The sequence below is a fragment of the Perna viridis genome, chromosome 3 (genome assembly GCF_037379345.1).
Source record: "Perna viridis isolate PV_CMFRI_1.1 ecotype Kerala chromosome 3, ASM3737934v1, whole genome shotgun sequence".
Taxonomy (NCBI): domain Eukaryota; kingdom Metazoa; phylum Mollusca; class Bivalvia; order Mytilida; family Mytilidae; genus Perna; species Perna viridis.
In genome coordinates this window covers 10799194-10811564 of record NC_142447.1, presented here as the reverse complement: position 1 = coordinate 10811564, position 12371 = coordinate 10799194, and the positions used below count along the sequence as shown (strand labels likewise).

General features: G+C 32.7%; 1 long non-coding RNA gene across 1 annotated transcript; it reads right to left on the bottom strand.

The window, feature by feature from the left end:
• Positions 1-671: 671 nt before the first annotated feature.
• LOC148620982 (uncharacterized) lies at positions 672-2284 on the bottom strand. Its single transcript, XR_015920832.1, has 2 exons — positions 2156-2284; positions 672-1313 (listed from the first exon to the last, which is right to left on the bottom strand). It is a non-coding gene; the product is annotated as an uncharacterized LOC148620982 (long non-coding RNA).
• Between the last annotated feature and the right edge of the window lie 10087 nt (positions 2285-12371).

The following is a 12371-nucleotide window of genomic DNA, read 5'->3' as shown; positions in this document are numbered from 1 at the left end:
GATCTTTTCATTTAATCAATATCAATGATAACGCCACGAACTCTCGCAGGACCACAATCAATGTCTCCCTAACGATCTAGCTGAGGCTTGACCACTGTTAATATTTCCCTCACTCACTACCCCTCGACTGACTGAATAAAGGCTTAATATACTATTTAGAGATTCTGACCGAGTTTTTTAGATTTCACCACGGCAAACTCTTGTTTGAAACATTTCCCATAATAATTTCATTGTTTGCTTACGTTTATAGCATTTCAAATTAGAAGGAAAACAATGGGTTTTATTTGATGTTGACAAACCAATGAACTAATTATAGTACATAGTAAATATTTAAGATAAAAACTTCTTTGAATAGGAATGTAACCCACTCGTTGAATCCAAAAGGAAATAAATGCCCCATCTAACGGCCACCGAACGAAATTACTTCCCATATAGATGGATCAGCTTAGATTAAAGTTTTCATTTTCTACTATTAACTTTTTTTATCACACAAAAACCTAAACAATGGAACAATTGTTGTAAATATTTACTCATAAAAACAAAATGAAACAAAAATTACGAATTGCCTATTCCCCGTTCTCATAATAGTTAAAATACCTGTTTATGCAGAAGCATTACGTATAATACATAATTTTTTTACGAAAATGTATTCATTTACGAACTCATGAAAATAGGTGTGTATACATAAAGTTTAATAATATATAAGTGTCAATATATATTATATTTACATAATCTTTCATGAAAAAACTGTTGTTAATATTGGTACATCAAATTATGTAATCGAAATTATATATAAATATGAATTATAGTCTAAATTTCTTTCTTTTCCTGTCATTTTACCATAATATTACCAGCTTGCATCATTGGCAAGCTCGTTTTGCGTAAATATTCATTCGAGTTGCAAGTAAAACAGGGTGAGGTTCTCTATTCCATCCAAGTCCATCAAAGTTTTCTTGACGGTGGGGTATATAAAAAAGGTTGTACAAATTATGATAGTGTCAATGGGGATTATATACACATATGACTATCTTTATACATATTTTGTCTATGCATGAATACCTATGTAAAACAATAAATACGTTTTTTATGATGATCTCGTACCATACACCAGAATCTTAATAAAAGAAGTTTATACGCAATATAATATTGATATTCCTTAAATTTAGCCTATAGGCAAGTCCTTCATTGTAGATATTGTTAAGAGTCACATCGGCCATTCGATCAAGGTACCAAACGACATCCACTTGCAGTCCTGTAGGCGTGTTCATTTGATATTAGGAAATACTATTATGCACTTTGATATAGTTGTTACTCTGAAAGTAATAATAAATTCCTGGCATTGTTTACACATTATACGTCATTTAGTCTATCATATGATTTTAAACCTTTCGAAAAAATTGAACTTCATACTGGGTTAAAAGGCATGCAAATAAAACAACAAAATAAATTTTGTGTTGGGGGGCACACTTTATAACAATAACGCTGTGTGAAAAAAGGTTTAAATAAATGAAAGGCGAGTACAATAAGACTACAACATTGAATGACGCAGATAGCATAGTTTTAATTGTACCTGATATTGACTTGCATTTAGAGATAGAATGATGTAAAACTTTTATATTCTTTAGATTTCTAGTTTTGTAAAACACACAGTATTTTGTAAAGAAGAAACAAAGATACAAAACCCATAAATGAAGAAAAAATTAAAATGAAAAAACAAAAACAAAAATAACGTTTAGTCTCAGCAGATAGTGGATATGTACCCATCGCCATTAAAAGAAAAATTCATAAGTAGTTGTCCCGGACCGGATGAATCTGTTTTTCTTTGATAAATTTTGGGATAGTATTTCTTAGTATGATTTATAGTAATAGAAAGTAATAGGAAATATACTCAGCATATATTTCCTATTACTTTCTAATCTAGGTATGGTAGCATTGTTTCAATTTAAATGAATGCATGCCACAAAACCAAAATACTTTAATGGTGCATGCGAACATGCTGTACATTGTTTTATAGATCAAGCTGAAAATAAAACTAGAAAAATTTACTTTAAATATGTCATATAGAGTACGCTTCATACACATATTTAAATGTAGGATGACTTTAATTGTAGTTTACGATCACTACAAAATATTTAAAGACCGTTACTCTACTGACCTTGTAGTTTTCTATGTATCTATCATTGCATTCAGTTTACGTTAATTTGGTGAACCCATTTTACCTCAAACATGTTTAAAAGGCCAATGGTAATTAATCATAAGTTACAACCAATGGATGTGAAAATTCTTTGTGAATATATCAGTGTTGATCAGCTGATATAAATCAAACCTTTATAGCGCCGACGTTTTACACATTTCAGATGAGATCTTCATAAGTTCATATAAGATTAATATAAATACTATAAAGCATGTCAATTGATTGGTTTTTAAGAGACCAATGCGAAGAGATTTAACTTAAAGGGACAATGGTTTGATTCAACTGTGAAAACGGCACGCGCCATCCACGGGTTCACATTTCGTCTTACACAACTTTATTTTGCGTTCTTGAACCCTGCTAAATTGATAATAAATTGATTCAATACATGAGAGATAACAACGAGGGTAAACCCCCCACTGATGATCAAAATGAAAGAAAATTCACCAGACAATTTAAAATTGTTCTCCCCGCAGGGGATCGTCTTTTTTCATTTTTTACAACATTGCGTATCAAATATCGGAGTGACTATATTTGGTCACTGATACTTCAATTTACAAAAATAACAACATTGAATAAGAATGTAGTCATAGAGTGTACATCATGTCAAAACACTGGTCATTTATTTCAAGTATGATAGATAGTATTTTATCTCACTGATCGGCGGTATTGTAAAATCTAATAATTCGAGTGCAAGGGACTGATGTTTACTGATTAGATAACATTACGAATATTGTGCATGCTTTATAAGCATACTGATGTATTTTTTTTTTTATCAAAATGCTAAGTCATATTTCCTGACAACTCGAAGTATAAAATGTTAAAAGAAGTTTCCATGAACATCAGGAATGTGTACAGACCATCTTGTGTGGCAAATTATAGGATCACTTCGTCCTAAATTCATTGTTTATAGTACAAATCAGCTTTCGTATATTTCTTTTTACATCCATGCATTCTTTCGGAACAAGCTTTTGATGGTAATTTTTTCATTATGAAACATTTTATTCCCCTGCAAAGAAAACAGACACGTATCAATCCTAAAACATTACAAAAAATTAAAACAATGCAGCAATTGGTCAAACTATAAAATGAAGTGGTAAAGATATTATGAAAAAGTAAAATTTAAATAAAGAAAAAACGTTTGGAAATTAGTACTGAAAATAAAGTTAAAACTCATTTTACCGATAAGGAATGATTTTGTAAGGATGTCTCTTTCATGAGACATGACGATCTTACTTGCATAATCAATTCTTCAAATTTGGTAGCCGGTTAGCAGAAAAAAATTAAAAGCAGAAAGAAAAAAAATCTCAAGATTTATAATTTGTGAGAGCACATAAATCGTTTTGGACTGCAGCAAGCTCATATAAATGATAATCAAATGAAGCAATTTAGTAGAAGAAAAGAAATTAAAAAATCTTTTATTGGAATAAACCATCAAAATTTATTTTTAGGAAATCTTTCTCGTACATGTTTCGAATTACCAAGCTTAAAACTCCGTGTACTACTGTAAATTAACTTATTTCTGCAAGCGACGTAATTATGTTTGCTAATTTGGTGAGGAAAAACACACAGAGCGAGCGAAAAGAAATTTGTCCCGCGAATAATTCCATTTAATGCGGAATAGAGGTTAGAGAGTAAGAGAGCGTTAGTTGTAAAATGAAATAGCTGCGAAGTGAACTTACATCATTAAACGCGAAAATAAATTGCTTTAAATTGAGATCAAAGATGGAGTGCCTTCTAGACGCATCATATGACGCATTCACAAGTACAATAGAAATCAGTTGAGTGAAGTTCATTTGAGAAAATTAGCATGTCCATCAAGATACCATAAACATTTAATTACCAACCCAATTTTTAAAAATGAATATATCTGTGTATCCAATTATCTCCTAAAAATTGTTTACAGTTTTCATATAACTGGTAGCGCTTTGAAGACCATTTCTAAAACGTGTTGTAGTAAGGTAAGGACATCATTTTTACTATGTTTTTTTCGTATTTGTTTCTTCTTATTTTCTGAAAGGACATTCATGAAGAGACAACGACTTTCTTCATGCAACCTTATTGGCATCTGGTGATGAGATAGTCATAAACGCCAGTTGTATTTTTGATTTACATATTTACATATTTTTATATTACAAAAATTAAAGGTGTTTTTGGCTGAATCAAAAGTAAGTTTCCCATAGTTTACCACTATGGTATGGAATGATGAATAATCAAGAGCAGACAATAAATCTGTTCGAAATGTCAGATATATAGTTTAGTATCAATTACATCATACTTGATCTCAACAGGTGTGAGTAAATATGATCTACGTTAGTTTACAGATTTTCTACATAGAGAAGCAGAATTCATTCTACTTGTGATAAATAGTGAAAGTTAAATAACGTTTGTAAATTTAAAGGGTTAAAAAGTAAGGATAAGCAAGCACATACTTTGCCTTTTTCAATCAGGAAAGTATATATACCTTCTGTAGTTCTGGTATAACAGTAATATAAAACGAATTATAACGTTTTGGAATAATGGTCAGAGCCAGTATGCTGGCTTACAGAAGGTATAAAAATTTAAGTACATGTATTAAATTTGATCAAGCATTCAATAAAACTCGTTTATGTATACTCGTTTTGTAATGATTTACAGTCGCTATAAATATTTGTTCTGTTGATTTAACTAGGTAAAGTAATTGTGTACAATTAAGAATACCTTTCTAGTACGGTGCATAGTTATCATACAACATATTTTAGAAGTAACTTAGCATTTTTCCTTGCAATAAGAAAACTTTTGTCCACATTACGAATAGCGTAAGAGTAATACATACTTCTAAACTTTTCTAATACGGTAATGTTGTGAATTTGGACAGCTATTTTCCATAGATATAGACTACCTTACGTTTAGTTTCCAGTATTAATTTTGGTATACAAGCCCTGATTAATTTGTTGTCTAATTGATGGCTAATAATAATACCCTGCCTGTGAGATCCGTAGCACCTGAGTAACTAACACATAAATTATGATGTAGTTTCTACTTTTAGAATGCTACTAATTACAATTTTGTTTTAGTAAATTCCATTCTATTTGGACAGTTTCACTAAATCTTTCTCATTAAACATTAAGACATTAAACGGTTTATAAACTCTGTATTTGTAATACTTTCGTTACAACTTGTTTGATGGTTGTCGACATTTAAAAAGGTAAAGAAGGATAACTCAATGTAAACTAAAAGTCAATTTCTAAATATGCACATCAAATTATTTGTTAGAGTTTTTAAAGTAAATCCATTGCAAAGAAAACTTCGTTTTACAGATTAGACTTTTATAATATTACACCATAACCTGGATTATATCAAATTTTATTTAACATATTTATCAAAATTTGCAGTATTACAAATTTCAAAATACGTGGAACGCTGAGGCCTCCTTCTTTTATTGAATATGGTATTACTTCTTGGTGAATTTAGCTTCCTATTTTTATAGTTTTGGATTTGAGATATTCCTTTTTACTTGATTCTAATACTGCTGATGAGCGGTTACTCCTTGAAACACATGTACTGCAAATTGAAATTTGCAAGATATATATATATGTGTGTGTGTGTTTGACAAGATGATCATTTGTATACAGAGGTATATATCTGTCAATAAAAATCCAACACGATAAGATTTTCACGATATATTTATGTATTCACATCACTCGCGCTTTCATGGCTGCTGCCAATCTTCAGGTGACATTACATAACGACAACGTACTTAATAACATTTTTCATGTCATCTTATTTCTTTCTATTAATTTAACATTTTTGACGTTAATATTTAACTTCCCTGAAAGGTCTGAATAAGGTAATAGCAGCTAGGCAATAAAGTTTTATTAGTTATCTTAAAGCTGAGTCTATTCTCATAATCACAAACAATACTTCTATTAAGTTACACACGATGACCTTTTTAACAACATTCATGACAACAGTTCAGGTTTTCGAACATTTTCGCTGTCGCTTCGAGACAAAGCACTTATTTAAAAACGTCTTCGCGATGATTTAACGGCTGAGTAGTTATCTAATACTATACTGATACTGATACTTATTCAATAGATGATTTACTTGGATATGTGGTTTATTTCTTAATTAATCCAACTTCCATAAGGAAGGTTAAACGAAACAACCGTTATTTTGGCTACGCCTATTGAAATTTATCACAAAAATTACCGTATTTGTCAGAAAAGAAATAATTCCTTCCGGGGGTAGATTTTTACCCATTTTAACATGAGTTTGGCATTTATATTCTCATTTAACACCTCACTATTGCTCGGTGTTTAAGCTGTATTAGCTGTCATTTTCGTAATAGTTTGTTTCTGTTGAAATATACCTAAACTTGGAATTATTTCTACTGAATTGTACTTTTCTTGTATAATTTCATTTGATATCCACAAATAAAATGCATTTATTACATGAAATAGGTGTCTATATATTTATTGTCATGTAAGACAAAAAATCGACCTAGATAAATTCGTATGCATGTGACTTCTGGTGACCTTAATCCGCGAATGTGCTGTAAGGGTCGCTACTTTAATAACAAATTTGATTGCAAAGCGAAAGTGGTTATTCAACGGTAAGGAAGATCGACAGACTCAAGGCGTAAAATAAAAAAGTTCGAATATAACGCAAGGATCCTTTTGAAATTTATCTATTGTGATATAATGTGGCTCAAATATGGTCATTATGTGTTTGAAACTAATCAAGAAGTAGATGAATTGAAATGCAAACAAGACACGTGCTTACCTGTGCATCCTTTTTTGTTATTTTTTACAACAGTTAAAGTATTTTTAACCCAGGTGAATGTCCCGTCGGCAATCTTCGGAAGTAATGGCGAAAAATAATTAGATCAGATCTATAAAAAAAACGTTGTTTTTACAATATTCTGTAGGTATTATCGACATTTATTGCTTCAATTGCATTACTTCAAACTTATTTGATTGAATCAGCAAAATTCAGTAGAATCAAAACTGTACAAATTTGGCAGCTCCCCCTTCATGATTTTTTCTTAATTATTTCCTTACACGATCAAATATTATTTTCTTCCATATTTCATGATGTTTTTGCCTTTTTTTTCAAATTATGAATCTCAATTTAATGTATTGCTTGAGCCAATTTATCAAATTATTTTGAGACATGATTTCAGGAATGTATTTGATAAATCTTTGGATTTTTTCTTATGTTGTAACACGATTTCTCTAATATTTGGTCCTTTTATCTTTTTCTTGGACGACTAGATATTTGCGATATCACACCATGGGCGATGTGATCTAACTTCCGGCGTTGCGTATGGTTGTTGTGTGATTGTATAACATTTTCTATAAAACCTGATGGGTCGAAAGCCACGTTTTGACGTTTATTTCATAGTTCTTCCGACACTATAGATGACGTCATAGACGGACGATCGCTAATCCGAATGTCAAACTGCGGAACTGTTTCAATGGAATTATAGAAAAAAAGGTTTTATAACGCGTGAAAGTTAAATATCGCAAAATACATTCTCGCGTTATCTAATTTCCACATTTGAATAAATTTGCCGAGTGTCATTTGTTATGATGTTGAAATTAAATAATGCAAATTGATATTTGCGATGTTCAAATTTCACTCATTATGAAAGCTATAAATAAATGGTCCATTATTTAGTAAAATATGTTCAGCTGCTTATGGACTAAAGGATCTTAAGGGTATTTGCCATTTTGAAGCATTTGTCAGACTTGTCTTACTACGAACTTTATGTCAAATATTATTTACCAAAATGTGCCTAAACTCAAAATTCATAACCCCTTTCAACCCTGAGGCATCATTATCGGGCTACAATAATGTTATCCTTTTGATATACTCCGGTGGATTTGTCTCTCTATTTCGATATTCTTGCCTTCAGTACTTGTATACTTGTACTATTGTATGCAATTTATTTTTGAATCTTATACTTCATAGTTATTCGGTTCTTATGCTACTGATGAGAGGTTACTCCTTGAAATATGTGTACAGCATACTGAAATTTGCAATATTCATATAACTGATATTTTTGTAATAATAAAAGATCGATCGATTCTTTGTGGCTTATTTCATTCAAGTTTATATATATGTTTTATTTTCGTTTAAACAAATATTTTTGGAAAGAGTAATAAAGGGAACCAAGATTCTAGCGGAAATAAAAAAAATTAATCCAGGGACAAATACCATACATAGAAAACAGACACACACAACAAAGAACATAATAAAAAAAACCAAAATAACATGTACAAAGTAACAAAAGTAAATGAGCAACTCGGACTCCACCAAAAATTGGGAACATGGACCAGGTGCACTGTTAGGGTAAGCGTCCTCTGCTTTTTTAGAAACATCCACCGATTTGCTCATAAAAAGTCAAGTCGGGGGTAGACGAAAGAGGATAGGAAAACTATGACATTTTGACCAAATTAGTTTTCACTGTGCAGACGAATATACCGTAACGATCCATGAGTTCATGATGACGACCATAGAACTGCAATCTTGTAGCAACATACCACTGTTCCAGAAGCCTACTTGTTAGTAGTCTACATAGTTTCGGCAAGCTCTAGCATAACGTATGAGTTATGATATGAACACTCCATATGCAGGTGCTGAAGGGATGTTGCCACAGATGAAAGAAAAGTTGACAATTTTCTGATTTAAAAGTCATCATGTTTGTCGCAAAGATTGGTCAATAGTTTTCCTTTACCATCGGTTTCTAAGTGTAGGGCAAGATATGAGGCTGACTTCACAGTGTCTGTAGTATCCCTTATTTCAAGTTCTTTGGGGGTATATATGCGATGTATCAAAGAGTAATCAAGGGAACCAAGGTTATAGCGGTAATCAAAAGAATGTAATCCAGAGACAAAGACCCGACATGGAAAACAGACATACACAACAAAGAACATAAAGTAACTAAAAGCATACATATAAAGTAACAAAAGCAAATGAGCAACTCGGACTCCACTTAAAACTGGGAGCACGGACCAGGTGCATCGGTAGGGTAAGCGTCCTCTGCTTTTCTAGAAACACCCGCCGAGTTGTTCATAAAAAGTCAAGTCCGGGGTAGACAAACGAGGAAAGGAAAATTATGACCCGTTGAATAAATCGGTTTTCATGGTGCAGATGGATACACCATAACGATCCACGAGTTATGACGACCATAGAATTTCTGTAGTGATGACTACAATCTTGTAGCAACATAACCCTATTCCAGAAGCCTTTTTGTTAGAGTTCTAGTGCGATACAAACAGTCTGCGTAGTTTCGGCAAGCTCTGGCATAACGTATGAGTTGTGATATGAACACTCCATACGCAGGTGCTGAAGGGATGTTACCACAGATGAAAGGAAATTTGACAATTCTGAATGAAAAGTCATCACGTTTGTCGTAAAGTTTGGTCAATAGTTTTCCTTTACCATCGATTTCAAATCCTCGAAATTAGGATTGTTTAAAGATCGTACGTCATCTATATAACGGAAACTGAGATTTAAGGATTTAGCTTGACGATATGTTCTTTTACGGGTCAGATCTGCTATAAAGTCAGCATCATAAGAGCGAAGGAATAGGTCAGCAAGTAGAAGAGCACAATTTGTTCCCATTGGAATACCGACCGTTTGTTGAAAAACGCATCCACCACACTTGAGAAATATGTTGTCGATTAAACATTCTAGCATTTTATAAATATCATCTTCTGTGTATTTGGAAGATGATTTGGAATTATTTCTTGCAAAGCATGAGGAATCTCTACCAACAACTATATATTTGTATCTAGATGTGCCATATTTTATGAAAAAACAACGGTGTATAATATTCCTAAGTCTGGATTTTAAATGAATATGGGGAAAAGAAATATACAGTGTTGAAAAATCATAGGTTTTAATGCTATTATATTCTGATAATAATCTTGAACTGATGGTCTCCAGAAGATCTTTCGAATTTTTACAGGATCCACATTAAATTAATACCACTACGGGAGTAACAGTTGTTGTGGTAGAACTGCAGGCCCTCTTTGACAGCTGTGAATGTAGAAGTTTAAAGTTTTGAAAGAGGTTTGGTAGTACATTTTTCTGATCCAGCTATGTAACATTATTTGTATGGATTCTTGTGAAGTTAAGGAATCCAGTACATAGACGGTAAATCACAATCATCGTCTTTGGTAGATAGACCAAAAGAGGATAGCACAGATTCAAGGTTTTTCACAATCTCTTCTTTGGAGATTGTGATAACAGTATAGGTCTTATCACTGCTATTATTTTCTACGTCTACCTCTGACAATAAACATTGGATGAGAAACCCTTGCGTTTATATGTATGTCTGTTTTAGGTGATCAGATAAACATTGTTGTTACGATTGTCCCATCATAAAAAAAATAGGAACCGACCCCAAAATGAATCAGCCGTCTCGTTAATTTTGACCATCGTATCAAGGCAGAACCCAGGCAAACTTCCAAATCCCGCGACATATGGGAGATTCTCCTATCCATGTTAAACCTCTCTTTGAACAATTATTCATACCCACTAGCAGTCAAAGGAGACATCGCGAAAGTCTCCCTTATTTTCGCCAATCAAAATAAAAAAAGAATTGATCGAAAGGGTCCAAAAAAGATAGACCTAGGTAGGATAGAAGGCCCATTCCCTAAACTCTCCATTTCTGACCTGCAGGTATCCCAAATCGGTGTTGTTTCAAGTCGGACAAGTTTTCCTGGTGCTAAATAATACACCTTTCGGACCCGGAATCACGCGGAATAAATTATTTCATAGATGAACAATTTTGCACTGTGCGTTATACACCTTTTGACAAAATCTTCAAAATGATAAGTTCTCTTGGTCGCTCCGCTAATCTCGCCGTCGTGGGTATATAAAGTGTATTCCGTTTACTCCGAGTAAATCCTAGGGAATTAGACCTTCTTGGTTTCAAAATCGGCGGTAATTATTACATAGATTAGTGAATGTCGTTTGGGCTCTCTATTTCATGCAAAATATGGGTAAACTTCGCTTCCTTTTTACATTGATTAGTGGAAAAAAAGGTCAGATTTAAGGACTTTAGATTATTTCCTTGACGAATATATTTTTTCAGGAACTGAACACTCTAACAACTGTCAAATGTTGAGAGATTTTTTAATGTTCGTACATAATTCGATGTGCCCATCGCAACAGAAGAAAGGGTCTGGTCACAATTCTCACGTTTCTTGGGCTTTTGATCGAAACGGACGAGTTACTAATCAGAATACCAAATGACAAACGTGAATCGTTGTTGAAGGACGGTAAATGAAATTCTTTTTAAATAAAGATAGGACAACCCTAAAAATTTTTCACTCACTCGTGGGTTCATTTAACTTCATTTGTAAGGCAATTCGATGCGGGCAGGCGTTCAAAAGGTGTTTTTACGATCTTATTGTTAAGTCTGCAATAAAATCCGCTTGAATGAGGATGCCAATGAAGATATGAGGGTTTGGGTCGATTTTATAAAGTCTTACAATTTTTAAACATATTTTCCTGAATCGGAATGGTCTATGAGCGATGTACTTTACCTGTATGTGGACAGTAGTGATTCAAAAGGGGCAGGGCCTTCTTCTAAGGGGCGTGGTCTTCTTCCCTGGCCAAATACCTGGGAGAATAGGGTATACTAAGAGACATAACCTTCCCAGAATTCATTACTGTCGTGTAAGCAAGTACCCGGATTTGAAACTGACTGAGCAAAAGATATGGTCCAATGATAGGGTTTACCTGTCGTATATTGGTAATGATGTATTCTTAAATAACCTCCAAGCAGCCTTAGAAGAAATAATATTATCCGGAGCCAGTGTGTATCTAGCAACTAACTTATAAACTTTAATACTTGTGTTAAATTTGAAACTAAATCAAAACTTTCGTCATATTAGCATAAACATATTTTATCTCAACACAGTTGTTCCGTCTGTTTTACTTAATGTATTCTTATGTGCTTTTCAAACTTATATTGAACGATTGACTTTAATTTAATTTCATTTTTTTTTCAAAAGTAACATATGATTCCTTGTGTGCGTATAGTATTCTTGTGGGTGTGCCATTTTTGCTTATATTAAACAATTCTTGTGTGCTTTCCAAACTTATATTGAATGATTCACTCAAATTTGATTTTAATTTCTTTTTCAAATGTAACATACAGTCGCGCTTTCTTTTTCAAATG